We start from the raw sequence: 27,449 nt of genomic DNA on the forward strand, positions 1-27,449 counted from the left end.
TAGTGGCCAACTGAGGCTCTCTCCCACTAACAGACTGCCAACACTGCCAACAGGGTTGGCACAGAGAGCCACAACAACACAACAGACAATTCCCGACAATCTAAGGACTGTTTAGACTGTTGGGGCTTTTAAAGCAGGCCTTGAGACAGACACATCTTTATCGTCTGGCCTACCCTTCCTGCAAGACTTTGATTTGCTGCTTTTACAATATAGCTGTCTGCCTCCACATGGCTGTGGAAGGGAAACATATTTGCAAATATATTAGCTTTTTCTTTTTTTAAATGTCATTTAAATTCATTTTATACACTTTGATATACATCTCAAAAGCTCTCAATGTAATAATAATAATAATCATAAATAATTTAACAGATTACAGTGTACATGAACGGAGGGAGAGAAAACGGAGACCTCTTACCACTGAAACGCTATCCAGAGTCAAGCTGATAATTTGCATTTAGCATTTACCTCCCACAGCCATGTGGCGGCAGACAGCCGGTCCAGACAGCCTTTTCCATGCGTGGTTGAAACAGAGTGACAAGAAAGAAGAGGACAGTGAGAGGAAGACAGACAGAGCGTGTGTGTTAGTGAAGTCAGTAAGTTCCCTTCTGACGCCACATCAGGGAAACAGCCTTGCCTCAGTTCCCAGCAACCACAGGAAAACAGCCGGAGAGGGGGAGGGAGGGAGGCAGGGAGGCAGGAGAGGAGGGAAGGAAACACAGAAGAAGGGGAGGGCTGAGCATGAGGCCAGTGTGGAATACTTTTTCAAGGATTACAATAGTACTTACACGCTCTATGCCGGTCCCTCGTTTTGTGCAGCAAGTGGAGTGGCGATGAAAAGGAAAGAGAGGCCAGTGTTTCCCATTAATTACCTAGACTGTGGCTGCCCGCCGTAGTCTAATTCGTCCCGCCATAGTCTCATAACGAACTGCAACCTTTGGGATTCGCACTGCATCTACTGTAGGTCCATACGATTAATCACTATCCCCTGGTTATATGGGGCGAGCTGAGACTGATTATCAAAGTTAACTCCTACCACTCACACCTGTAATTTGGTCCGATTCAGACTGGTCCGATTCATAATATGGTACAATGTTGCACTTGGACCTGGTTCGATTTGTGTTCACACTGCAATGTTGACAGAGCAAACGATCTTCAGGTCTGCTGTGGTTCTGAATACGACTTCAACACCACGCGCTTGCTAACAGTTTTGTGATTGGTCAGAATTTGCAGTGTGTCAATCATCTTTTGTTGATTCTCTATTCTCATTTTCTGTTAAAACAAAACAACGTAATCGTGACCAGGTTATCACAGGGTTTACCATCAATGTCTAATGTTCACACATTATTAATCATGAAATGTCTTTTGGGGTCAGATATAACGTAATGTTAAGTTGCGTAAGTTGGTCAGTTGACCACTTGTATGAGTTAGTTCGATCATCTCCATGAAATAATCATTGGGAATAAATGTATGTCTTATGTTTGACCCGTCATCTATTTTCAGTGTTTTATTTTCATATTATATAGTGTATTTGACAATCAAAAGTTGATTGTGTGTTGAAGTTGACAGTGCAGGGTACAGCAATTGAGTTGTATTATGTTTCTGGGTAACGTGCGTTCTCAGTTCTCACTGCAAACGAATCGCTCTGTGGACCATTGGACCGAGACCACCTTGTCAAGGCGGACGATTTGCTCTGGATCAGAGTGTGATTGCTGTGTTCACATATGTCCAAAGGAACCGCATTAGGACCAACTAGCTAGATTCAGACCAACTAGCTAGATTCAGACCAACTAGCTAGATTCAGACCAACTAACTAGATTCAGACCAACTACCGGTAACTAGATTCAGACCAACTACGTAACTAGATTCAGACCAACTAGCTAGATTCAGACCAACTAACTAGATTCAGACCAACTAGCTAGATTCAGACCAACTAGCTAGGCGTGAATCAACCCTAAGTAGCAGTGGGACTGAGGGGCCATGTGTGTTTGGCTGTTTCTCTGGCCACCTTTAGTTTGAGCTGTTTGACACAAGCTGTGTTGGTGAACGCTTGAGTTCATCTATGATATCCTTTATTTATGTCTGGTGCTTCACCCTGCCTCCCTGAGCCTCTGTACGTGTTAAATCAACCCAGCCTGTGGTAGCGCCTCACCCCACATGCTCAATATTGTTTATATGATTCATCTTGTTAACTCCTGGCTGCATAATGCCCATTTCCCTACTGGCACAATAACGTAAGTGATGACGGCGCTTGGTTGATTCTTATCATAACGTGCTAGTGTACTGGAATGGATAAACTGTTGGAATATAATCCCGTCCATGGATGTATTTTGTATTAAAACAGGTGGTCAACCCCTGAATACCATGGATTGAATAGGTTGGCCTGTTGCAAATAACCTAATGCAAATAACAGACCTGCATAATGCGTGAGTTTAGAATGATAAGGTTCTATCTCCGTTTAGGGTAGTTCAGAGATATTGAGCGTCAACGTTTTTACATTCCATTATGTTTTGTGAGATGGAACCTTTGTATTTTATTAATTACTAGATAAAAAATTTCAACATTTTAAAAATAACACCACACAGGCATTAATAAACACCTAATGGATCAGATTATGTAAAAAACTCAATTTTGACTCAAAATTGAGATAGAACCTTATAATTCTAACGTCACGAATGGGTGAACCCTCTTCAGAAACATGAAACGGTGGAGAAACTGTGTTTACTTGAGTTCACTGCAGTAACATCAATGATGCCATCATTAAAATTAAGTGACATGCACATTGTGCGGTTTACGTAAAATGCATTAAAAAAAGACAGATGCACACAAATAATCAGTCTTAATGAACTATTTTCCTAATGTCCCTTGCCCCATTTCACTGATGATTAGAATAGTTGCTAGGACAATAAATAACAACAATAAAAGGCCTCCAGCTCTTTAACGACTTATGTTTGTAACTGAGACCATTGGAATTGAGTCCAGCTGTTACTTGTGTGACTGCTTTTGAGTCTAGCAACTTTCGGCATTGGTCAAAACCAACAAGGGGAGGTTTGACATCACATACTATACATAGCTGAATCCGCAAACAAGTTAAGGTCATGGAAATACTCTGCTCCAATCCTGTGTTTAATTCTTCCCCTGTCAACTACTAAAAGTTGCGCACTCGCTCTATGCCCCCTTCAAATCCACCTCTCCCACTATTCTGCACTGACGCATCTGATAATGGTCCCTCCCTATCTGCCTCAGAGGAAAAATCCTCCACTGTACTGGATGGACATCTGCCAGCTTCCTCACGACTGTGTTACTCCGACTATTTTTTTGATTTAGAACCTGTAGCATCGTTACTAGAGCTCCTCTTCGTGGCTAGCACTTTGAAAATGCAAAATTTTCATCCTCCATTAGCTCAGCCTTTCCCTCATCTCCCATTTCTCCCTCCAGAACTGACTCAGTGATTGCTGTAGCAGTCTCACTCCCCGTCTCTCAGTCCCCTTCCCTGCCCTCATTGCTCTGCTCTGGCACAACTGCTGCACCATTATCTCCCTGTTCATGCCCTGCCTCTCCCTCCCCTCCCCTGGGTCCTGAGCTGCTTGCCGGCTTGGCCGTGTAGTAGGGGCTAGACTGGCGCTAACAGCTAGCTACGTATATGTTATACTGAATGACGGCACCAACTGCTAGACTACATTGCTCCAAAGAGTGGCAACAACTTTAAAGCTGTATCAGGGCGTACGATTTTCATAGCTCATACCCCCGCAAGTGGCCATGTCAACCAGTACTATGCTTTGTTACGGTAAACAAACAAAAAAACAGGGTGAACAGAAAAAAAAACACAAAACCCTGCAATACAACAAACCCTAAAGTGAAAAAACAAGAGAGAGGTTTTACTGGAGGAAGTTCCATCCCCTAACCTCCAGTTAAACGGTTATAAAAAGGCACTCATGTGGTAGATCAGAGAGAGTGAGAGCTCCAGAAAGGAAAGACAAGAAAAAGGGATGGAATGAGACAGGCTGGGCAGAGACGGAGAGAGGAGGAAAGGTGGGGAGATAAGAGAAAGTAGTCAAAGTCAAACTGAACACGGGTAAAGAAGGGCAGACGAGATAAAGTGAGAAATGAAAAGACAGATTAGAAACCAGACAGTGTGTGATTGTGTTTCACTGAAAAAGGAAAAAAGCAGAGTAAAACTGCTAAATGCTATTTTAAAAATGTGGTGTGTGTGTGTGTGTGTTTGGACAGAAGAAAAGAGGTTTATAGACCACAGCAAAGACCTCCTGAAGCACTGCAAAATAAACCCCACTCACTCAGGAGAGGAGGAGAGTGTTTTTAAACTCGCTCGCTTGCTTGACTGAACATGTGACACGGACTGGTCAGTTGGGCCGCAAGTCGGCAAACGATCAAATTGTTCGGACATTTATTTTGAAACACGGAAAATACATTTCAACGTTGTTGAAAATCACAACACAAACTCGCTAGTCAAGCCAAAATACTGCAATGCAATGAATTTGGTGAGTAATCCCCCCCACTGCTACACCTAGTGAACTATAACACTACCATATTTTCCGCACTATAAGGCGCACCGGATTATAAGGCGCACCTTCAATGAATGGCCTATTTTAGAACTGTTTTCATATATAGGGCGCACCGGATTATAAGGCGCATAGAATAGAATATAGAATACTGCAGTCAAACGTTTGACTGGGGTTGCGTTACGCCCAAGCTCCACCTACTGCGTTGCGTCACCTCTCCATCGGTGTTGTGTCAACTTCCCGTTGTCCATGCTCCACCTGAGCGTTGTCACCGTCAACGTTCTATCTGCTCCACTGTCAAAAATATATATTTTTCCACCTCAAGTATCAGCCGTTCGTCATCCATTTTTGCAACAAGCGTCAAGGACCTGCGGTGATTCACAGCTGACTCGCGTGAATAGCAATTCGCAATAGCTGCGACCACGAGATATAGAGTAGTTAGCTACAAGCATTTTCAATCTGCTATTATCTCTATTAGTGAATTAACCGCTGTGGTGATTTAACAGCTGATAAAAAATACATCAAGTAGACTACAAACAGAGCAAAACAACACCAGAAAACAACCAATAGGCTATACAATTATAACCAACAACCAATATGTGACAGCTCCTGGTGAAATGTGCAACGTAATTTTTCAGTTTTTACACATGCTTAAACTACAGATGGTAAGCTTTCAAATGATGTGTCATACATTCAAATCAGAGAAAGATTGAACACGACAGGCGTATTTGAATGTTGGTTCACCTCAAACACTGAATGGGAGAAAAGTGACTCTGAACGCAGCCCCAGCTATGAACGCAGCCACAGCTACGAACGCTCCTAACAAAACACATCGCTACGAAGGTCTCAACTGTATTTTAATAACATGACAACATACTGGGAGAACATCGACATGCTAAAAACACATAACTACACATAACTAGATGAACACACAGTTCTTGCTTTTGAACACGAGCTAAAACGAAAGTACGTATGTTTACAAGTCAACCCTCCCTTACCGGTAGCCTCCGGCAAACGAGAATAATGAATCCAATACACAAATTATAAGTGTTTAGTGATCGTTAAACTGTTGTTTATTATATCGAGTGGGTACTTTAAAACTTCAAGTTGAAAGCACCAAGAAGGACCGCCTCGAAATTCATCGATGTTCATGTCCCGTGCTCGCGCTGTTGCCTTCATTCGATTGACTGTAGAGACGCTTCTACTTGGTGTTTACTGATTACCGTAATGCTGCAAGCGGTGCGGCTTTGTAGTTTACCAGTCGTACTGAAACATTTTGACAGAGCGCCTTGAGCGCCGTGTACAACCAGTATGGATCAACAAATTAACCAATTGATCCATATATAAGGCGCTCCGGGTTATAAGGCGCACTGTCGTTTTTTTTGAAAATTAAAGGCTTTTAAGTGCGCCTTATAGTGCGGAAAATACGGTACTCTACATTGTTAGCAGGCTCACAAAACAAGCTGTGTTAGTTAGTTGACTAGCGAGTGTGCGTCAATGATTTTCAACACTGAAATGTACCGTATTTTCCGCCCTATAAGGCGCACTTAAAAGTCCCAAAAAAAAAAAAAAAACGACAGTGCGCCTTATAACCCGGTGCGCCTTATATATGGATCAAAATGTAAAAATTACATGACCAATATTATTTTTTTTATAATAATACAATGTTTCAGTACGACTGGTAAACTACAAAGCCGCACCGCTTGCAGCATTACGGTAATCAGTAAACGACGGCCGCCATCTTGGAATCTCCGCGAATGCTATGCTTGTGGTGGGTTAACATAATTCACCCCCGGAACTAATAGTTGGGAGTATTGTTCCGTACGGAGGGTTAAGTGGGTGGTACTGAGTTTTAGTTCCTGTTTTAAGTGTGTGATAACAACTGGTTCATGTCTGTCAATAAACGTCTAGCTGTGACATTTAATACGCCGCCTCCGACTCCCGTCTCTCGGCACTACATGCTATTGTTATTCTATCATGTGCTCTGAATGGATGCCGTACTCACCCAACTGTTCAATTCGGACACTCACACCGCTTGCAGCATTACGGTAATCAGTAAACACCGGTGTTGTGCTTACTCACAGTCCCACACCACAAGAGTAAAGAAGACTAAACAGAGTTTCCGAGGGAACAAAGTGAGATTCTTGGTGCTTTCAACTTGAAGTTTTAAAGTACCCACTCGATATAATAAACAACAGTTTAACGATCACTAAACACTTATCATTTGTGTATTGGATTCATTATTCTCGTTTGCCGGAGGCTACCGGTAAGGGAGGGTTGATTTGTAAACATACTTTCGTTTTAGCTCGTGTTCAAAAGCAAGAACTGTGTGTTCATCTAGTTATGTGTAGTTATGTGTTTTTAGCATGTCGATGTTCTCCCAGTATGTTGTCATGTTATTAAAATACAGTTTAGACCTTCGTAGCGATGTGTTTTGTTAGCTGTTAGCCGCTAGCAGCGTTTGTTGTGGTTTGGTCAGAACACGCCTGTCGTGTTCAATCTTTCTCTGATTTGAATGTATGACACATCATTTGAAAGCTTACAATCTGCAGTTTAAGCATGTGTAAAAACTGAAAAAGTACGTTGCACATTTCACCAGGAGCTGTCACATATTGGTTGTTGGTTATAATTGTATAGCCTATTGGTTGTTTTCTGGTGTTGTTTTGCTCTGTTTGTAGTCTACTTGATGTATTTTTATCAGCTGTTAAATCACCACAGCGGTTAATCCACTAATAGAGATAATAGCAGATTGAAAATGCTTGTAGCTAACTACTCTATATCTCGTGGTTGCAGCTATTGCGAATTGCTATTCACGCGAGTCAGCTGTGAATCACCGCAGGTCCTTGACGCTTGTTGCAAAAATGGATGACGAACGGCTGATACTTGAGGTGGAAAAATATATATTTTTGACAGTGGAGCAGGTAGAACGTTGATGGTGACAACGCTCAGGTGGAGCTTGGACAACGGGAAGTTGACACAACACCGATGGAGAGGTGACGCAACGCAGTAGGTGGAGCTTGGGCGTAACGCAACCCCAGTCAAACGTTTGACTGCAGTATCTATTCTATGCGCCTTATAAGCCGGTGCGCCTTGTATATGAAAACATTTCTAAAATAGGCCATTCATTGAAGGTGCGCCTTATACTCCGGTGCGCCTTATAGGGCGGAAAATACGGTACTTACGTTATTCTAAAGAAAAGTCCTAACATTAACTGCCGACCTGTCAGGCACGTGCATTTTCTTAGTATAAAAAAAACACAGGGAAAAAAAAACAGGGTATCGTGATACTTTTGTAGAACCGATACATCGGCCAACACTAGTGTACATGTACAGGCCAAAAGTTTGGACACACCTTCTCATTCAATGTGTTTCCTTTATTTTCATGACTATTTACATTGTAGATTCTCACTGAAGGCATCAAAACGATGAATGAACACATAGGAATTATGTACTTAACAAAAAAGTGTGAAATAACTCTAAATATGTCTTATATTTTAGATTCCTCAAAGTAGCCACCCTTTGCTTTTTTGTTGTTAATAAAATATATAATAATAATATTAAATATATATATATATATAATAACATATTATTATTAACACATATTATATTAAATATTATTATTATATATTTTATTAACAACAAAAAAGCAAAGGGTGGCTACTTTGAGGAATCTAAAATATAAGACATTTTTCAGAGTTATTTCACACTTTATTGTTAAATACATAATTCCTATGTGTTCATTCATAGTTTTGATGCCTTCAGTGAGAATCTACAATGTACCAAATAGTCATGAAAATAAAGGAAACGCATTGAATGAGAAGGTGTGTCCAAACTTTTGGCCTGTACTGTACATGTATGAAGTTATGCCACACAGATAAAGACCGTCATTTTGATCAATCAGTCCAGACACATGCCCTTGTCCAAGCCTACAATAAAAAACCTCCTCCACACAGCCACGGGACGAACACAAGCCACATCACACAAAAGAAAGTTCCTCTCTGTTCCTCCTATGTTTTCGGTTATCCTGTGCAATTTAAAAGCCTGCTATGTGTTTGTCCCTATTCTGGTCTCCAACCCTGTTCTGGGCTCAGTGTGTCCATTCCAACCAGATGGATCAAGACCTGAACGGCATGGGACATTGGCAGTGGTCATCTGGCACCACTACAGACATAACCGCCTGTTTGGTTCCTTTGAATGACAGCAGACGCTGTTTTACTGGAAGCACAAAGGGAGGATAAAAGACACACAGCACAGACACACACACACACACACACACACACACACACACACACACACACACACACTCCTGCTCAGCCAAGAGGCATTCATTCATGGTGTCAACCGAGATTCACAAGGTCATAGCGTTAACGGGTCACTCTTTAGGCATCCACTCAGAAGCTCTGTACATATAAACCTGGAGTGCTAAAGTTAGCTCGCCTTACCGGCTCCTCAAACCACAGCAGTACACAAGACATCAAAGCAAATGATGCAGATGAGCGGGTTTGAAAGCAGCCAGGAAACAAACAAACAGTGAATGGTGAGTGCTGGGGTGCTACACCTTAGTGGTGCATGATCCCTACCGCCCCCCCATCACCTACATCACATTGATGTCTTTATAACAGCACTTTATAAATACAATCCATTCAGGTGGATGGTTCAGGGATACAGGCTAGCGTTCAGTCTGTGCCCTGCAGCAGGTTGAAAGCTGAGCACGGTCCCAGCAGGGCCGCAGTGCCTTTTTCAGCTGGTTCGGCCTCGGCCGTGTTGAAATATTCAGCAGAGCTCGGGCTCTGGTTACCTGGGCCGCAAGGTAAGGCCAAACCAGCCCGATCGGGTTGCAACCGACCGGGTCTTAGAAACGGGGCCAATCGTTGCAATGACTCATTGGAGAACCCATCGGCAGGAGGGAAATGATCAAAAGCACACTGACATACGGGGTTCGGGGGGAGGGGTCTTTTTATTGTTAGTTTTCAAGAATTTTTTGTTTTGTTTTTTTTCCTTTCTTTATCTGTGGGTGTGTTTCATATATGTACTCTATCAAAACCATTCTTAGGGATGTATCTTACTGTATACTGTAACTAATGTGTAACAATTGTAAGATAAAAGGACCTTGTGGAACTGTAGGGGTCTGAAGAAACTTACAAAGGTAAAACAAGTGATGAGCAAGATAACATTCTTGAAAAAGTTGTTTTTTTGCAAGAAATCCATCTGCGTGGGGATGGCTCTGAAATAATAATGAGATGGCAGGGTCAGGTGTTATCTGCTCCCTATACCACGCATGCTAGAGGGGTTACGATCCTAATCTATAAATCTGGTCCACTACAGATCCAGAATATAATTAGGGACCCAGCTGGTAGATATATTATGGTCCACGGTACTTTATTATCTGAAAATATACATCTGATAAATGTGTATGGCCTCAATGAAGATGATCCTAAAATTCTATGATAATTTATTCCTGACTATTTAAAAATTCCCTGGGAAATACATAATAGCTGGTGACTTTAATTGCTTTAGGATTGAATATGGGCTGAATAGGGGTTAAGGGAAGTGCAAGACATGTACAGTAAAGAGGAAGTACTTTCTCCTCTGCAGAAATATCAACAGACCTTGAAATACCGTCAATTTAAGAGCTTTATATCCTCATCTCAAAACCATTCATTAGACATACCTGTCATTTCCCCCATTAGAGGTAGCAATCACAGGACTTTGTTATGATAACAGTTTAATCTCAACTCAGTATATGACTTGTTTGTGTCCAGGTCTGGTGAATCATCAGAATCCTAAATGAAATTATGGGAGGGCGATATAGAGGAAATATCTTTAGAAGACTGGTGAGAGGCGGCATGTGAGGAGGCACAGAGGCAGACAGTCAGCAGTAGTTTGTGTTTAAGCCTGTTGTTAAGCCCCACTTGTTAGGGATGGGATGATGGGAGGGAGAACAGGGTGAAAAATGTTTGCTATGTTTTATATTGTTATTCAATGGACAATTTGATGTGATTTTGCAAGCTGCAAATCAATAAATATATTGTCTAAAAAAAAATGTTTTAAACACACTGACAAATGGACGTCATGGACAGGAAGATATCTTATCTCATTGCCATCAGGCTGTCGCCATTATCACGTCCACACTTGTCTGCCCTACATCCGGAATAGGATTGGAAAATACAACGAAAGATAATATGGCCCATGTAAGGAACAAATGAATACTGAATGAAAATGTAAAGTAAGATCACCTGTTAATCCATCTGCGAGCTGTCGTCTGGAGCAAACCGCATCCTTTGCCCAAGGGTCACAGGTCACTGAAAGGCAGCTCTGCCCACTTCCTGTGGAGAAACAAAATGAGACAAGGTAAAAGGAGGGTAATACATCTAGAGTTGGGAGAAGAGCACCTGAAAGAGGTTAGGAGCACAACAATCGATTGTAGGACACTTTAGTGACCTGAGGGATAAGTGACCCAGAGTGTAGAGTGGTTTAGTAGTCTGGTTTAACACTTTGAAAAAATTACCCAGACACCATAAAAAGCTTAGGTTTTGGGACAACACCTCACAGGAGACAGAGAGAGGGGAAGACGGAGGAGAGAACCCCCGGCCCCCTTTCCTCTGAATATTCATGAGACGTTACAATCTTAATGTTCATCGAGTTCAGACGAGCCCTCTTCAACCATTAACCAGGCGTGTAGCTGTCTGCCCACAGTCGTTTGCTGGCAAATTGGCCATCAGGTCGGGGTGGAATTGATGAAATTATTCTGTAGGCTGCACTGATGTAGTACATCCCTCAACGTCAAGAAACACACACTTTAAAGTTTCGAGTTTGTCACATTACACAAGTGACTCAGGCTTTGGATCCTGATGGAAGACATAGGGCATAATAAATCAAGCACAATTCAAGATAAGTGTCTGTAGTATTCTACTGTCTACGACTACTGTCGTGCGCCCAAACAGGCGAAAAAAGTAGCGAGAAGTCGAAGGAGAGCATGAAAGAACAGAGAAAAGAAAGAAATGAAAGAAGAGAGGGAAAGGGTAGTATTACAACGACAAAGTTGAATCTAATCGAATGTAATATTTTGTAACCCAAGCGGGTTATTGAATAGGCACCCCACACCCCATTGAAATTGATAGGTGATAGCTATTCCAACACCTCAATACCTCAATAGTACATTATTATTATTTAGCATATGAATAGAACAGCAAGCTCTGTAGAGTCGCTCAGGGCGGCGTGGCTGTAATGGATTCTGCCCGCTGTGGAAAGCCAGCTTCAGCTCCGACATTTCAAATCCGAAGTAATTGGGAGACATAGGCCTACTGTCTGTACATATCTTATGTATCACTATTGCTATATACAGCCTATATATATTATATATATATGTTACGGTACATGTGGGAATACAGTACATGTGGGAATACGGTACATGTGGGAAAACTAGGGTTAGGGTTAGGTGCTACGTCGACTTGGTACATGCTGGCATGTCGAACCCTAACCCTAATCCCAACCCTAACCCTAACCCTAACCCTAGCACCCTAGCACCTAACCCTAGTTTTCCCACATGTACCGTATTCCCACATGTACCGTAACATATATATATATATATATATATATATAACACATTGTTACAAATATCAATCTTATTCACTGAATCTAATTCAGCACATGTAGCACATGTAGCACATGCAGCACAGTGTGTGTCCCTGCGCCCTCTGCTGATATGGAAGAGAATTGCAGCCTTGGAGAAAAAAAAAGATGGCAGCCAAATACTAGCGCAAACACACAGAAACACACAGAAATACCGCAAAATAGCTTTATACTAGCTAGATTTCGAAAGCGCACATATCTAGGGAAAGTAATGAAAGGTGGGTCCTGACATTCGATCGAGTGCAAAGGTAGACTTTTTCTTTTTACTCACAGGGGTCAAATGACCCAGGGTTCGAGTTATAAGCTGAACTCTGTGGGGGTCTCCAAAATAACAGTGCGAAATGTTCTCATGCACGCGCGAATCATGCCCACACAGCGATGGGACTTCAAGTTTTAATTAGCTATAGGCAGTAGCGGATTAAGGTGGTCAGTGGCCCTAGGCTACTCCTTTGTGTGAGGACCCCCCGCCCCCATACACAAGCCTCCCCCCTCCCCAAAATATACAACTCACGAGCACCCTGCACACACACACCACTCATAATGCTTTACCATAAAACACTTAAACACTTTAATAACACAATAACACAACAGTGTTAATAATGCAAAGAATAAAAAAAAGGTTCAGTGCATTCAGTTCTGTCTCTATTGCTCTCCTCTCCCGTTGTCTCTCTGTTACTGTCCTGTTGTCTGTCTCTCTGTTGCTGTCCTGTTGTCTGTCTCTCTGTTGCTGTCCTGTTGTCCGTCTCTCTGTTGCTCCCCTCAGCTCTAAATGAAAGAAATGAATTAGCTAATTAGTTGGCATGTAAACATAGTTAGGGTTGGGTACAGTTTGGGTTTTATTCGATACCGGTGACAAATCGATACTTTAAAAACGGTACCGGTACAGAAACATCATCCTCATCCTCAAATCCCAACATATCCTGACGCTACAGCTGCAGGCTACTCATTTCACCACATCAACAGCCCCACATGAAACAACAGCTATAAAAGCGATAGTCACACATGTATCTCGGCCAATAATTTTGTTATTTTTGCTATACAGAAGGAGCGAAAAATACATTAGGTTAGTACACTAGGTTAGTAAAAAGTAAAAGCCACCTTACCTTTACGGAGACAAGATAGACCAAAGTGGTCTGTTTTCAGTAGGCTGAGTGGTCTGTTTTCAGTAGGCTGAGTGGTCTGTTTTCAGTAGGCGGAGTGGTCTGTTTTCAGTAGGTAGCAGAGTCCTCAGTAGTAGCAGCAGTAGTAGTAACAGTAGTAGCAGCAGGGCTAACGTTAGGTGTCATAGCAGGTTTCTTTGATAAAAACCCGACATTTTCTAGGCTTGATGACCCGGTCGGCAACAGTGGCCTTTTTTTGGGCGGCATGGTAGCTACTGTATGTATATACTCCTGTATAGCTAATGAATGAATGTTTGCTTCTCAATAATAGGCTAGGTGCACGATCTCACTACTTCCTGAAAGGCAACTGGTGTCTCACTCTATTGGTTTAATTGATTAATCAGCTGTGCACTGTGTGTTCCAACGGTTTACCGCACAGCTGATTAATCAACCTTTTGCTGTTGCACAATATTCTACTGCGCCCCATGGTGTCTTGGTGGTGAAGTGCAGGCAGTAAAAGGCATACTGTCATTCACAGGAGATTAATGGTGCGCGTAGTTCTTTTGAAAAACGTGTTTATTTTACAATATTTATAATATAAATTAAATAATATTCATTACATTGACATTTTGATCAAAGAATAGTTGTGGTAATGTATTATTAGCGACCCCCACAGATTTTTGATTTTACTGCCTTCATGGGAGCTCAGAGAGCCTCAGACCATCTCTAGCTCCCATTGGCTCCCACATAACTCGAACCCTGAAATGACCCCTCTACGGCTGAGCTAGTGTTAACCGTCTGAGGTGAGAGAGGCGCTGCTGTGCCTTTCTGACCACCTGTTTCACCTTTCTGTCCGTCACTCCAGCCACCCTGACTACTTATTATCACTATATAATTATTATCACCATCATATTATATTCCCCTCTGTTCACAGCTTGTCACGCACACACAACCAATTTTCTCATTACCCTAGCTACTGTAAAACCTCTGCAAACTGGGGCCCACCCGCTGTGCCGACGGACCACGATGCCGACAGTTTATTAGCGGATTTCTGCGAGAGCTGACAAGACGGTACATGTGGGAAAACTAGGGTTAGGGTTAGGTGCTAGGGTGCTACGGTTAAGGTTAGGGTTGGGGTTAGGGGTAGGGTTAGGGTTAGGGATGAGGTTAGGGTTAGACATGCCAGCATGTACCAAGTCGACGTAGCACCTAACCCTAACCCTAGTTTTCCCACATGTACCGTAAGAGAAGCGGAGAGCATTCACATGCAGGGAGGGCTGTCGGCACAACGGTCCGTCAGCATATTGATGCGCCACCGAATAATGTCCAAGAAACCTAGGTCCTAAGCAGTACTCAGTGACTTAAATTCAATACCACCTGGTAAACAATGCCTGAGACAAATCAACATTCCATCTGGTATGTAAAGTGCCCCAGCGCCAATCAGAGCACCACTGCCTCTTCTTCTTTGGGTGGCGAGTTTTAATGGGGAGTTTACCTACCTGCCGAGTCTCCAGCTGTTGCTGGATGGAATTCGTGGTCGTTTGATGAGATTAGAGAGGATGAGACGTCAGGCCTGATTAATACATCATGCGATTCTTATTCCAGCATCCCCACTCCCATTCAGAGCTTGGAGCTATTATGCTAAATTAGGAATGAAGAGAATGCTGTTTGGTAGCTAGATGCTAAATAAAGGGAGGGGGTATCTTCATCTACAACCCCTGTACAACATAAATGCAAACGTTTCTATGGCAACTACTATACTATAGCACAGATAACGGTTCTAATCTACATCAAGGGCCCTTTGCGCCAAAGGCACAGAAATAGGAAGAAGCACAAAGCCCTAAGGGGGCAAAAATGAATATAGATACATGTATACAATCAACACATACTGTATAGGTAAGCCCATCTGTTGGAGACTCGGATAGTGAAGAAGATAGCAGTGTTTCCTCTATATGCATTGATTCGTGGCGGGCCGCCACAAATGAATTTTCTCCGCCACTAATTGATTCAGTCCACTAAGTCGACGATTTCTCCTCAGTCTGCGCAACGAGAAAGGCAGCGAGGTATTATTGAAAAAAAATACCAGATTGAAGCTAGATTTAGGCCACTTTCAGACATGCATTTTGTTCCGATTTAGGGAGCAGTAAGTTACAATGTTGCAGACTTAACCGCCCCCACACTCGCGAAGCGACGCGCTTGCAAAACAGTTGTGATAGGTCTGAATTTAGTCTTTATGCAGCGGACCGCTAACGTCCAATCACAACAATGGTTTTGTACAATTCAGTATAATATTTGTAGATATGTTTTCGTTTAAATAATATTCACTCTGTCTTTTAGTTTCACACTCAAATTCCTCAAACGGTTCACTCTGTCTCAGTCAGTCTCTCGCATGAGTCGCACCCTCTCAGGTCCACGCGCTCAGTAAAATCGTATAGCAAGTTCGTAAATACGTAAATAGTTAGTTTGTAAACCTGGTCAGCCTTTTTCTATTCATTTAGCCTTTCATAATTGCATATTATGCAAATGAGTTGATTACGTCATCTAGCTACTTTTGGGAGAGCCAACAGCTACTTCCATTACAGATTGAGTTGGCAACACTGCATCAGCGATGACTGTGGGTTATTGCATTTACTGCTGTTCTCTGGTTCATGTTCTTATACCAGTGCTCAGTATTGAGTATTTTAAATGAACATTCGTAATGTAGTCTCTGATGTTCATGGTTAACTAAATCAGGCTATTTTGTATTCTTGTTACATGGTATACCTGGAACCTGACATTTTCAGGTGAGGGTAGGCTCCTGTTTGAAATAAATGAATGAATGTCTGACTACAGCGTTGATCTAGACTTGAATGAATAAACCATCCCACCTCATTAGAACAGACTGCCAACCGCCAACTTGGTTTCCCCCCGAAGCGCAAATCTCTCTCCCCTCACTGATAATGGGACATTGAAACTCGCATCAAAACAATATTACACTTCAAAATATCAACATAATTGAGAGCAATGGTGTTATGATGGGATAATGGCAGGCCTGGCATCAGAGGAAAGTAACTAAAGGGGCACAAGTCATTCGAGGGGCACTATTTGAGCAAAAAAATAATAAAAACATAAAAATGATTTGAGCTTGGTGGTAACACAAAGGTTGGATAATTGTTCAGCATTTATCTAAGACAACGGGCTACTGTGCCGCTTAACAGAGAGAGAGAGAGCGCATTTCAACAATTTGTAAATAAATTATTCATACTTTTATAGTCAAACATATAGGTTATAGTTTGCGTGCTAATTCTTTTGGTAGGTAGGTTTTTTTACTCAAACTATGTTCCTGATGGGGCGCTTAGGTGGCGTAGCGGGTTAAGCGCTGACCATGTAACCGCAGGGTCCCCGGTTCGATTTCGGCCGGGGACATATCCTGCATGTCATCCCTCCTCTCTCTCTCTCACCCATCCTTCCTGTCTAAATCTTCACTGTAACCGTCAATAAAAATGAAAAATATGAGTGGGACTGCCCCACCCAGAAAATAGAACTGTAAAAAAAAAAAAAAAAAATGTTCCTGATGACCTGAAAATCCCTTCAGCCCAGGGAGCTGGCATTCATTCAGCTGGCTCACCTCACACTCAGACTAACCGACAAGCGAAGCGGCAACTTCAGATGAGCGTCTTTCCGGAAGACCAGCCTCTAAGGCCAATCAAATTAGCATTGTTTTTGGAGGCAGATGGAGCAACAAGGGGATCTTGAGAGTTATAAGCGGATACAAGTACTTGACAAAAGGTGTTTCAGATTCTCCCGATAAAAAAAAAAGGGTTAGCCAATTGTTTATTTCCATATTTCACCTCGCCCCTCTGTATATGTGTCAGTGCACAAATGAGGAGCTTCCGAGGATGGTCCTCAAACCAAATATGGCTACCTGACGTCCGGACCTTCCAATCAAAATCGTAGACTAGTTTGTGCCCTGTGTGTCGTTCTTTGGCGCAACATTCTGGAGAGAGAGATTTATTGAGAGAGACAAATATAACCGGTTGCACATTTATTTAGTAAGAGGACAGGATAGATCATTTTAGTTTTAATTTCTTTAAATTCAGTTCTTTAGCCAGCTAACAATGCAACTAACTATCTAGCTTGCTAGCTCTGTTAAATATCCTGAGGCGATGACTAAATAAGAGTCCCTCATCCACTGGCATTGAATGTTTTCTCTCCAAGCACTGTGAGTATCTGTAAATCTTCTCATTACTGTATATCTAGTCAATCACATACACACACAATCACATTTGTCGTGTTTGTCACAGTCAAATCTTGTCCAGTCCTGGGTAGAAGAGTTGAGCCCTTCAACCCCATGCAGTCATCGTGAGCCTATCCTTTTCATATCATCATATCCCCAGTTGGATAACATCAACCAAAGAGTTCTGGGGGCAGCAACAAGGCCATAAAGCAGACTGTTAACCAAATAGCACAATAGTGAAGGCAGTTTATCGCTCCAATAGGCCATGCTTCCACAAGCATTATGTACAGTAATGAGTGTCCTCGCCGTGTTTTATTATTATTACATATTTTGTACCTCTGCTGCTAATTAAAAAAGGACAATCATGTCTGAGATTGAGGCCTGCCCCAATTTAGTTCAAATGCACTTTAGAGCGCAATTCAGCTGGTATGAGGAGAGAAGGCACAACAGATTGAGTTTGGTTCGCAGGAGAGGGGGGTAGACTCAGGACAAGTGAGCACATAATTCGAAATGTTTTATCGGGGGGGCAGACTCTCGTCACCTCTCTCTGTCCCTCCCTCCCTCTCAAGTTTTTCTCTCGTAGGCTCTGACTTGTATACGCCTCAGCTGGGTAGCCTCCATCGGCACATCAAATGATGAGACAAAGCTGCGCGTCATGCTGTTGCACCATGAAACTTGTTGGTGGTCTCTCACTACAGCACTAGATTAGCCCGCTGAGCAAAAGCCTATGCAAGGATGCATTAGCTCTGGTAGCTTATGCAGAGCTGCACATGTAGTTCATCTAGGCCTAACCACCATACACACCACATGTATTTCCAGATTCAGTGTTCATCTGTACAATTCTAAAGATTGACACAGAATGTATGGTCTTTCAAGAAAGATGGAAAGAGCAGAATTTCTTCTGGGAGGTACATGGCAAACCTACATGTCTTATTTTGCTCACAAGTGGCTGTAGCAAAGGAGTATAACATCTTTGTCACTGGGGAATGACAAAGCGCTCGTGCCAATGACAGATAGGAACTAGCACCAGGTTTGCGGGTGCACATTTCTTTTCACTCATGTAATATTCTAATATTTTGAGATACTGGATTTTGGGACTTTCATGAGCTGTAAACCAAAATAGTAAAAATACCACCGCTCATCCGTGATCAGACTTAAGGTAAAAAAAAAATAGAACTCATGTAATCACGCTTGCACCCCTAATCCGAAATATTCGTCCTTCATAAGTTTGATAAGTTCATGCATTTTTGAGTCTGTCAAAAGCCTTTTGAGAGTTGTTTTTTACCACTCCGCCATGGTGTGGAGGGACACATCGTCAAATTAGAACTGCAGGACAGTTGGATTAATGCTTACGGAAGTACATGTCTAGTAAATGAAATAAATAAATGAAATATTCTGAATAACGTACTCATATTTGGGTACATCCCAAGCAGAACATTAGTGCTCAACAAAACACAACCAAATGTATGCAAACACACTCAAATGTAGGCCACAGGACCGTTTCATTGGCCTAATAAGACACCATGTTAGTAGTTCAGAAGTGCCATGTTATTTTAGCAGTCAAATTAGCCAACATCCCCCATGCATCCTGAAAAGGTCATTAGCTGCTTGAATGTGGTGTCGTAATTTATGGGTCGCTCAGCAAGGCCCTTTGATGGGCTCCCTAATAAAACATTCTAAAAAGAATTTAAAAAAAACTTGCATGACAAATACCAGTACAGTTTTGCATACCTTTGATCTGCCCCCCCCCCCCAATTAAGTGCTTTTGGTAGCCATCCACAAGCTTCCACGGTCGGAAGCATCGGAAGAATCGGTGCAGTTCAGCTAATTTTGTTGGCTTTCTGACATGGACTTGTTTCTTCAGCACTGTCCACATGTTCAGAACTTTGGGAAACCTAGCCTGATTTAGCCATTCCTTTACCACTTTTGATGCGTGTTTGGGGTCATTGTCCTGTTGTGTTAGAACACCCAACTGCGCCCCAGGACCCAACCTTCTGGCTGATGATTTTAGGTTATCCTGAAGAATTTGGAGGTAATCCTCCTTCTTCATTATTCTGGGACCCATGTATACTGGGAAAGCTATTGTGTGAAAGGGGTTAAAGACAAACATGTACAAGAGTGATGGCAAAAGTAGAATGTGGAGAAAAAAAAAGGAACTCCCACAGCACATCACCTCATCTTTGAAATATGGCGGCAAGAACGTTATGGCTTCCACTGGAACTGGCTCGCTTGTCTTCATTAATGATGTAACTGCTGATGGCAGCAGCAGGTTGAATTCTTCTTGATTCTGAAGTCTACCGCAACACCTTGTCAGCCCAAGTACTAAGCAAATGCCTCCAAACTCACTGGACTGCACTTCAACGTACAGCTGGACAGTTGACAAGAGTTTTTCCAGGGCCAAAATGTGGAAGGTTGTTGACTGGTCAATCTTCAGATCCTATTGAACAACATGCATTTCATTTGATGGAGACTTACGGCAAAATATCCTCAAAACAAACAACAACTGAAGACGGCTGCAGTGCAGGCCTTCAGAGCTTCGCCAGAGAAGATACCCTGTGTCTGGTGGGGGTCAATGCATCGCAGACTTCAGGCAGCTATTGCTTGCAAAGGATTGTCGAAGGATTACTAAACATGAGCGCTTCATTTGGACATTTGATCAATCTGTCCCATCACTTTTGGCTACCCTGAAAAGGGAGGGGGACAACGTTTTGTAATTTATGAATGGTGAAACCAATTTGTACCACCCAAAAAAAGCTGATAATCTCTACTTTAACCACAAAGTCATTGTTTGATTTAAAATTGGAGTACAGCTTTTGGAGTATATAGTCAAAAGAACAAAGAAAATGCCTCACTGTCCCACCACTTACGCAAAGCATTGTAGTTCTCTATTATAAAGGTTTCCATGAGCAGGACCAACTGCTGAGAACAGTTGTAGAGCAGTTAAGTTAAAAGTTACAAGTTGTAGAGCAGGCAGGAGTCCGGGCTCTGGTGCACTACCAGAACGGTAGGCCTTGTTTACAGCATATCACAGAACACAAGACAATTCAATTATTCACGCTGGAACTGGCGACTTACAGTGGCTTTAAGGAGAGCGGCTGAAACTAGAGCCTGTGTGTGTGTGTGTGTGTGCGTGTGTGCGTGCATGCATGTTCATTCTTAAAAACTTAGTCCAGCCCCGAACATTTTCCATCTCAGCATAACAAATCTAGGCCGTTCTGAGATTGATTGGATACTGAAGGACTGTGTTCACAGTGCTCTGATGCTAAGGAGTTCAGCAGGGCAGGGTTCCACAAGTCAGTGATCAGCGCGGTCATGTTAGGTCATGCACGGAGAACATTGGCCGTTAGCCATAGACCATTAGCAACGATAACATTACAACAGAAGGAAATCAAGTCAGCCATGATGTTGAAGAGTCTTTGGAAGGATAAACCTGAAGCACCATCTTCTTCCACCTACCTCTTGATGATGTAACTATTCCAAACCCTACAGGAAACAAAACACTGTCTCTTTTCTCTGAGGGCACAACCCCAGCATGTTGGTCTATGCGTGTGCCTCACTACTGCTCATCTAACCTCCATTGTCATCCTTTCTCTTCCACTTGGTTGACAGAAGGGGAAGCCATGTGTAACTGCATTCTGGACAAACAGACACTAGTCTTCTCTGGCAGGTCAGTCTGGGTGAGAGGGCTCAGAGCTGTGTTTGTCTCTGTGTGTAGACGCTGCCCTGGGCCTGACCTCAGCTAGGGTACAGTGCTTTGCATTGCAGATAGACGTGTGGCAAAACACAGGAGGGGGAGGAGGAAGTGGCAGCTGGTGGGAGGAGGGGGAGGAGGATGTGTCACTGACAGACTGGAAGGATGAGTTTCTACTTCCAGGTGCGTGATTTATTGGTGGCACATTGCAGCTTCTTGACCCATGAGACAGTAAACTGATGACCCACACTGAGCATACAATAATGTTGGATACACAAGGAGAAAAAGAGAGGTAGAGAACAACTGAGGAAGGGAGAGAGACCCAAAAGAGGCAGCTAAAAGACTACGGTAGCTGGACCGATCCAGATTTAAGAGAGAGTAGATGGTGGTACAGTGACAGTTGACCCAACCTGTTTGCTCTTCAATGTATTTCTCCTCTGATACTGTAGGAGCGGAGCACTGAAAAGGTACCACACACACACCACCTCCAAATGTCTTCCATTTGAGGTCGTACAGACTTGCTGTGGAGGGGGCTCTTGCTGTGGGGGGGTCCTGCGATTGGGAAAGCAATGCGCAATGAGAGGTGCTACGTTAGTATGTAAAGATCTGCCCGCCGAGACCCCCCTGGCCAATGTGGGACAATCAGGAGAAAAGATAGATCTGAGGATGACAGAAGAGAATGGTGTTAGCCCCGCGGTGGTGTAGCGGTCTAAGCACTAGCCACTAGTGCAAGCTGCCCACCGGGGACGGGGATCGAATCCCAGCTCGCCAGACCCGGATATGGCCGGGGCACACACAGGGAGCGGCATATTGAGCGGCCGCTCCCGAGGGCGGTATAGGACTATTTCCGGACAAGGATCCGTCGCGCAACACCGCCCCCTGGGTGCCGGAATAACGGTGTCGGGCTCGAGGAGCCAGTCAGCTAGTCTGCCTGGCGATCTCCTCTGGGGCTGCCGGCTACGGGGTCGTGCGGCGGATCCTACGCAATAGGCAGGGGATAATTGGATGCTAGGTTGGGTTCAATTGGATACCAAATTGGGTGAAAAAGGGATAAAATCTGGAAGAAAAAAAAAAAGAAAAAAAAGAAGAGAATGGTGTTAGTGGTGAGCCAGCCCATTCACACGTTGCGATCCGTAATCGCTAAAGGCAAACTGCAATGCACTTCATTGTGTGATGAGTAAAAGACCTGTGGCGGGCCTTCCATGATGTTTCCACATTTCCTGCTGGCGTAGTCATTCCCCTGCTAGGGGGCCTCCACAAGATGCTTGATGCGTGTCCCTCCTTGAAAGTTGATGCGTCACTGAGGACACGTTGTCCGACCCGAACAGGACATAACATGAGATGGACTGACATGTCATTGAAGGAACAGATAAAAGTGCCTGAGGGCTATTAACACACGTGTGAGAGGTGGTGCAGCCTCTGAGCCGGTGTGGAGACAAAAACGCATCTCCACCGACGCACAGAAGGATCCATTTGGAATGCTATGACCAATAGCTGGAATTCTCATTTTAGAGAATGGAGGCCAAGCGGGACTACCACTATCAGGAGGCTATGCGCCCCAAGTAGTCTCAGACATATTCAGTAGGAAACTGTTGTGGCTGGACAAAACATCTCGAAGCATAGGCGAAAGCTTCTCGTTGACCACGGTGATGCACCGTTTTAGTCCAGAGTCACAGACAAGGTTTGTCCCTTGGGAGGGTTTATGCAGCAGTCTAGGTTGAGCAGGTGTGACGGCAGGAGCACTGTGTGCTCTGCTGCCTGATCTGACCACACGTCAACCAATCATCAATGTAAGTGAGGACCCTCAAGCCCTTTTCTCACAGAAAGGCTGTCTGCAGTGACTGTCTGTTAATGTTAGACATTCTTAAGTTGCGTCATGGAACGCGAATCTCCGAAATTGCCTGCGTTCAGGATAAACTCAGATGTAAAAAATAATCTTTGAGGTCGAATAGGCTCCAACAAAATATGTTTCATGAGCATTCGGGAAGTGGCAGGTCCATAGGTGCTCGTTGAGTTGCCATATATCCCTTTGGTAATAGGCCTCCGCTTCCTTCTTCCTAGATTCTATCCTCCTGGTCTGTATGTTGATGCGGAGCTCCATACATTTTACACTCTCCTTCCCCGATGGTTTAGATTTGTTGAGTCAGAGCTCTCTGAACGACCACCGCAAGACGCATAACTCAATGTCATCAATGTCAGTAGCCTCAGCAAGGATGCGGAGCTCCATACATTTTACACTCTCGACTAGGGCTGTTACGATTATTCGACGTCGTCGACGTCACCGACTACGTCAATACGTCGGTTAGCGTAATATGCGTCGGTTAGTCGCAAATAAAAAAAAAGTTTTTTTTTTTTTTTTTTTTTTTTTTACCTTTATTTTACCAGGCGAGACAATTAAGTGTATGAGTGAAAATGGATAGCTACTAGCTAATGTTACACAAGCAATGTAGCTCACCACAGTTCGTATGTCTTGTCTTCTGGTGTTAGTAACGTTAGCTATGTAGCTGGCTAGCTACGGTAGCCTATTGTCATTGTGGTGCGAGCACCTACTGTACGTTATCTAGCTCGTAGCTCGCATGCTACGTTAGCATCAATTTAGCTAATCATAACATAGCAGCGAGAGTAACGTTAGCTAGCTATGTGTTGTGGTGATGGACAGACTTCTAAATGGCCATGTTGGCATTCAAGTTGGCTAAACATAGCAGTGAGGTGGAGCCCAAAAAGTAGTTTTTTTTTTTTTTTTTTTTTACAGTACAAAAATTATCGTTAGACTTATCGATAAATTAGTCGTTAGACTAATCGAATAATCGATAAAATAATCGCTAGATTAATCGGTAGAAAAATAGTCGTTTGGGACAGCACTACTCTCGACTGTAGCCCCTAGCACCAAGGATTCACAGAGCTCCTTAGCGTGCACTGCCAAGTAGACCGAGGGGGGGGGCTGTGGCACTGATGGAGTGTGTCACCTGGGCAAGTGGCTCTGTAAATCCTGTCACATGTGGCAGCATTGAAATGCTCAGGGGCAAGAAGCTCAATGTTGGGTTTCCCTACAGCCCATCTGATTACTTTTCAAGAGAACAATTCAGCAATGGACACCTCATAACCCTTGTGTCTGTGCTCTTTAAAACACAGGTTGAGTGAAGGACAGGGGCTTCAATTTCTATCGACTCTGAGGATAAGGATGGAGAGAAAAAGACGACTGAAGCTCATCACCATGAAAAGAGCCAGTAACAACACGTAACGTAGACACACAAACTCAAATTGAACCGGAACTACGAGAGAAAGTAGCCAGAAAGTGGTTTATAATAATTACCTAGTGTGGGTTTATTACTAGCCAATCGCTGTTGTTAGCCAGCTAGCGTAGCAAATGCTAGTGACCCAGACTAATAACAGTGAAGTAGGGGGAGCAGGCTAACTGTTGTTTAACATAGGCTAGCTAGCCAAGCAAGGTAGGAACCAAGTGTTCACTTGTGTGGAAAATGTTTAGGTGTCGTAAAAGAGAGGAGCACTTCGATGAAAAATGAGAACAATTATCCGTCTCTTGTTTCCCCGTATCCCAGCATCTCTCCATCTTCCAGGACTTGCATTGGGCTTTACTGGTCTCTTCCTCCTTTAGAGTCATGCAAAACCCTATCAATGCTCTTTTGCATGCTCTGTCCTGCCCATCATGTGCTTTTGGAGGGGGGGGTGGGGTGAACAGTGAACAAACTGTACATCAAGATTAAAATCAAAGAGTCTGCCGAATGATATAGCCTACACTAGAATGAACACGTGCACACACAGAAGTGATAACCTGCTCTTCTGTTAAAGCATACAATAATTAAGGCGGAATTTGACCCTGTAGGCTAATTGTTGTTTTCATTATTGAAAAGTAGACACATAAAAAGGTGTTTTAAAACAATCTCTGATTCAAGAAATCTTGCTTTGAAAACCCTGATCAGTCTTAATGTTCCAAGTTGCCCATTTGAGTCAATTCTGACAACTCCCAAGACTCCCTCCCACACAAGGTCCTTCTGTTGAACAGCATTAGGGCTAATGCATGCTGCTCTCTGGGAATACTACTGGCGTAGTAGAGCAGGGTCAGAGCGCAAAAACTCTCGTCTGACGTATTTTACCGCAGGAGACTTTTAGGTAAGTAAACACAGACCTTGACCATTTTGATAGCTATGATGCATCTGCACACAAAATGGTGATCGTTAGTGAGACTGTATGGCCGACATTGTGGATTGACCAGAAATACAAAATGGATTGTTGTGTTAACTTCCCCTTTACGCCGTCCCTATACCTGGGAAATAATACTATAAACAACACTCTATATCCTTACTCCATTTGTGTAACTCAACTCTGTTACAATGCAATTACTAATCTACTATGTAATATCATGCTAATACAATGTTGTTACAACACAGGTATAGGGATGTATTCAAGTAAAATGGCCTAGCTACCTTAGACCAGAAAGACACTTAGGCTATTAATACACAATGCTTGTAAACTTACAAAACTAAAATATAACCAATGTAAGCATAAGGATGCCTGCTCACAGGAGTCAATACTTGGGTGTGTGCTGTATGCGTGTACAGTCGGGAAACCATAGTTTCAACATGCATCGTGTCACGTGTGTGTGTGTATATATATATATTTATATATTCATGTAGATGTGTGTGGGCGAGAAGCATACATCAACCACACTGGTGGGAGACACCCATGGCATTTTACATAACACCATCAAATCCAAAAAATAGATTTGCATGAAATGGGCGTGGTAGTAGGGTACAAATAGATGAGAATATGTTTCCTTTGTTCTTCATACATTATAGTACAACACAACTGACATTAGTAAGGGTTGAAAAAAGAAAAGAATAGGAAAAACTGTTTAAATGCCCTTGCACAGAGAATTAACAATGAGCAATAGTGACAAGATAAGAGCGATTCAATTTAGACAAACCACTACAGTTATTAGATTATATTACATGGTGGGAGCAAGAGGGTGCAAATCACCATTTAAACTGACCTGATGTCCCTTAAAGCAATTGCTCGGTGGCCAATCACTTTTAATGGATTTCAAAACATTAACATTCCACTGAGTCAGCATCGAGCACAGTGGCAACACCGCTCCCCACTGACACCAGAGTGAATGTGTGTGTGTGTGTGTGTGTGTGTGTGTGTGTGTGTGTGTGTGTGTGTGTGTGTGTGTGTGTGTGTGTGTGTGGCAGGGACCGGCGGGTATGAGACATAGGATACGAGTAGGCTAGATGTGTGTCACGACTGGAGCCTGCAGGCTGATGCAGCACCAGTGTCGAATTGGTGTGTGGAGATGAAAAGGCATTCATAACCTCTGTCATGACCAGACTGTATTTGTTCCCTGAAAGCTATAATCCTGTGCTTGTTTAGGCCTAACATTGGAGTACACCACCTGTCTGATGGAGAGAAGTGGTGGAAGAATTACAATTTCAGTGTCACCGTTTTGACATCTCTTGATTGTCCTTGGCAGCAGTGAATCAATGGCAGTCTTAAAAGATAAATCCCAGGGTTCTCCCCAAAGAATGGCGACGCTCCACTCTGGGAACTTTGCGTCGCCTCTACGTAAACATTTTGAGGCAAATATTGTTGTTCCTCAGTGAATTCAGCATTTTAGCTGTATTTGTTGTGCATTTGGACATGAATAAACACAAGTTAGGTTTTGAAAACACAATCCAGCACCACAGTGTAGGCCTATCCCTGAGATAATCCTGCCAATACAGAATTGTATTGCATTTACAAGAAAGGAATACCTGTTTTATTGAACTTAACTGAAAGAGAGAAGAGAGAAGAGGGCGTGCAGGGGAGAGAAAGATGTGGAATGATTGAGAGAGAGACAGATGAGGGCAAGAGAGATGAGAACAAGAGGGGGGCAGAGAGAGAGAACAAGGGAAAGACAGATCATTATACATGCTAGGTCTCCCACAGCTGTCAGGACTGATTTTTCTTTCCTTGTTCTTTTTGCTCTGCTCGGGGCCTGTGACACAAGTCATTTGCGACCTCATTTGTCACAATAAACTTCCCAAATATCACAGTGGTAAAGTTGTCATGGCAATAAGTGCATCAGCAATGTAGCCAATGTATACCTGGCTTCTTCATGGGCCACTCGAGTCACTGCAGCCAGCAGTTTTCTTGGTGACAGAAACACGGAGGGATCTAAAACGTGCTGCCTGGCCAGCGTGTGAACATATTTAATCTCAAATGTCTCACTCCTGATAGCCGCTAGCCCCGCCATGCCCGCTAAGGTTCAGTGAGTGCGAAACCTGACTCATCATA

General features: G+C 43.1%; 1 long non-coding RNA gene across 1 annotated transcript in view; it reads right to left on the reverse strand.

Moving 5' to 3' along the window:
- The window catches only part of LOC308172846, a 34,087-nt gene that overhangs the window by 4,160 nt on the left and 2,478 nt on the right, over positions 1-27,449 (reverse strand). The window contains exon 2 of the long non-coding RNA XR_013937864.1: positions 10,753-10,842. This is a non-coding gene — a long non-coding RNA (uncharacterized lncRNA). The remainder of the gene's footprint in view (positions 1-10,752; positions 10,843-27,449) is intronic.

This window comes from Nansenia antarctica, assembly GCF_963989245.1.
Source record: "Nansenia antarctica genome assembly, chromosome: 17".
Taxonomy (NCBI): Eukaryota; Metazoa; Chordata; class Actinopteri; order Argentiniformes; family Microstomatidae; genus Nansenia; species Nansenia antarctica.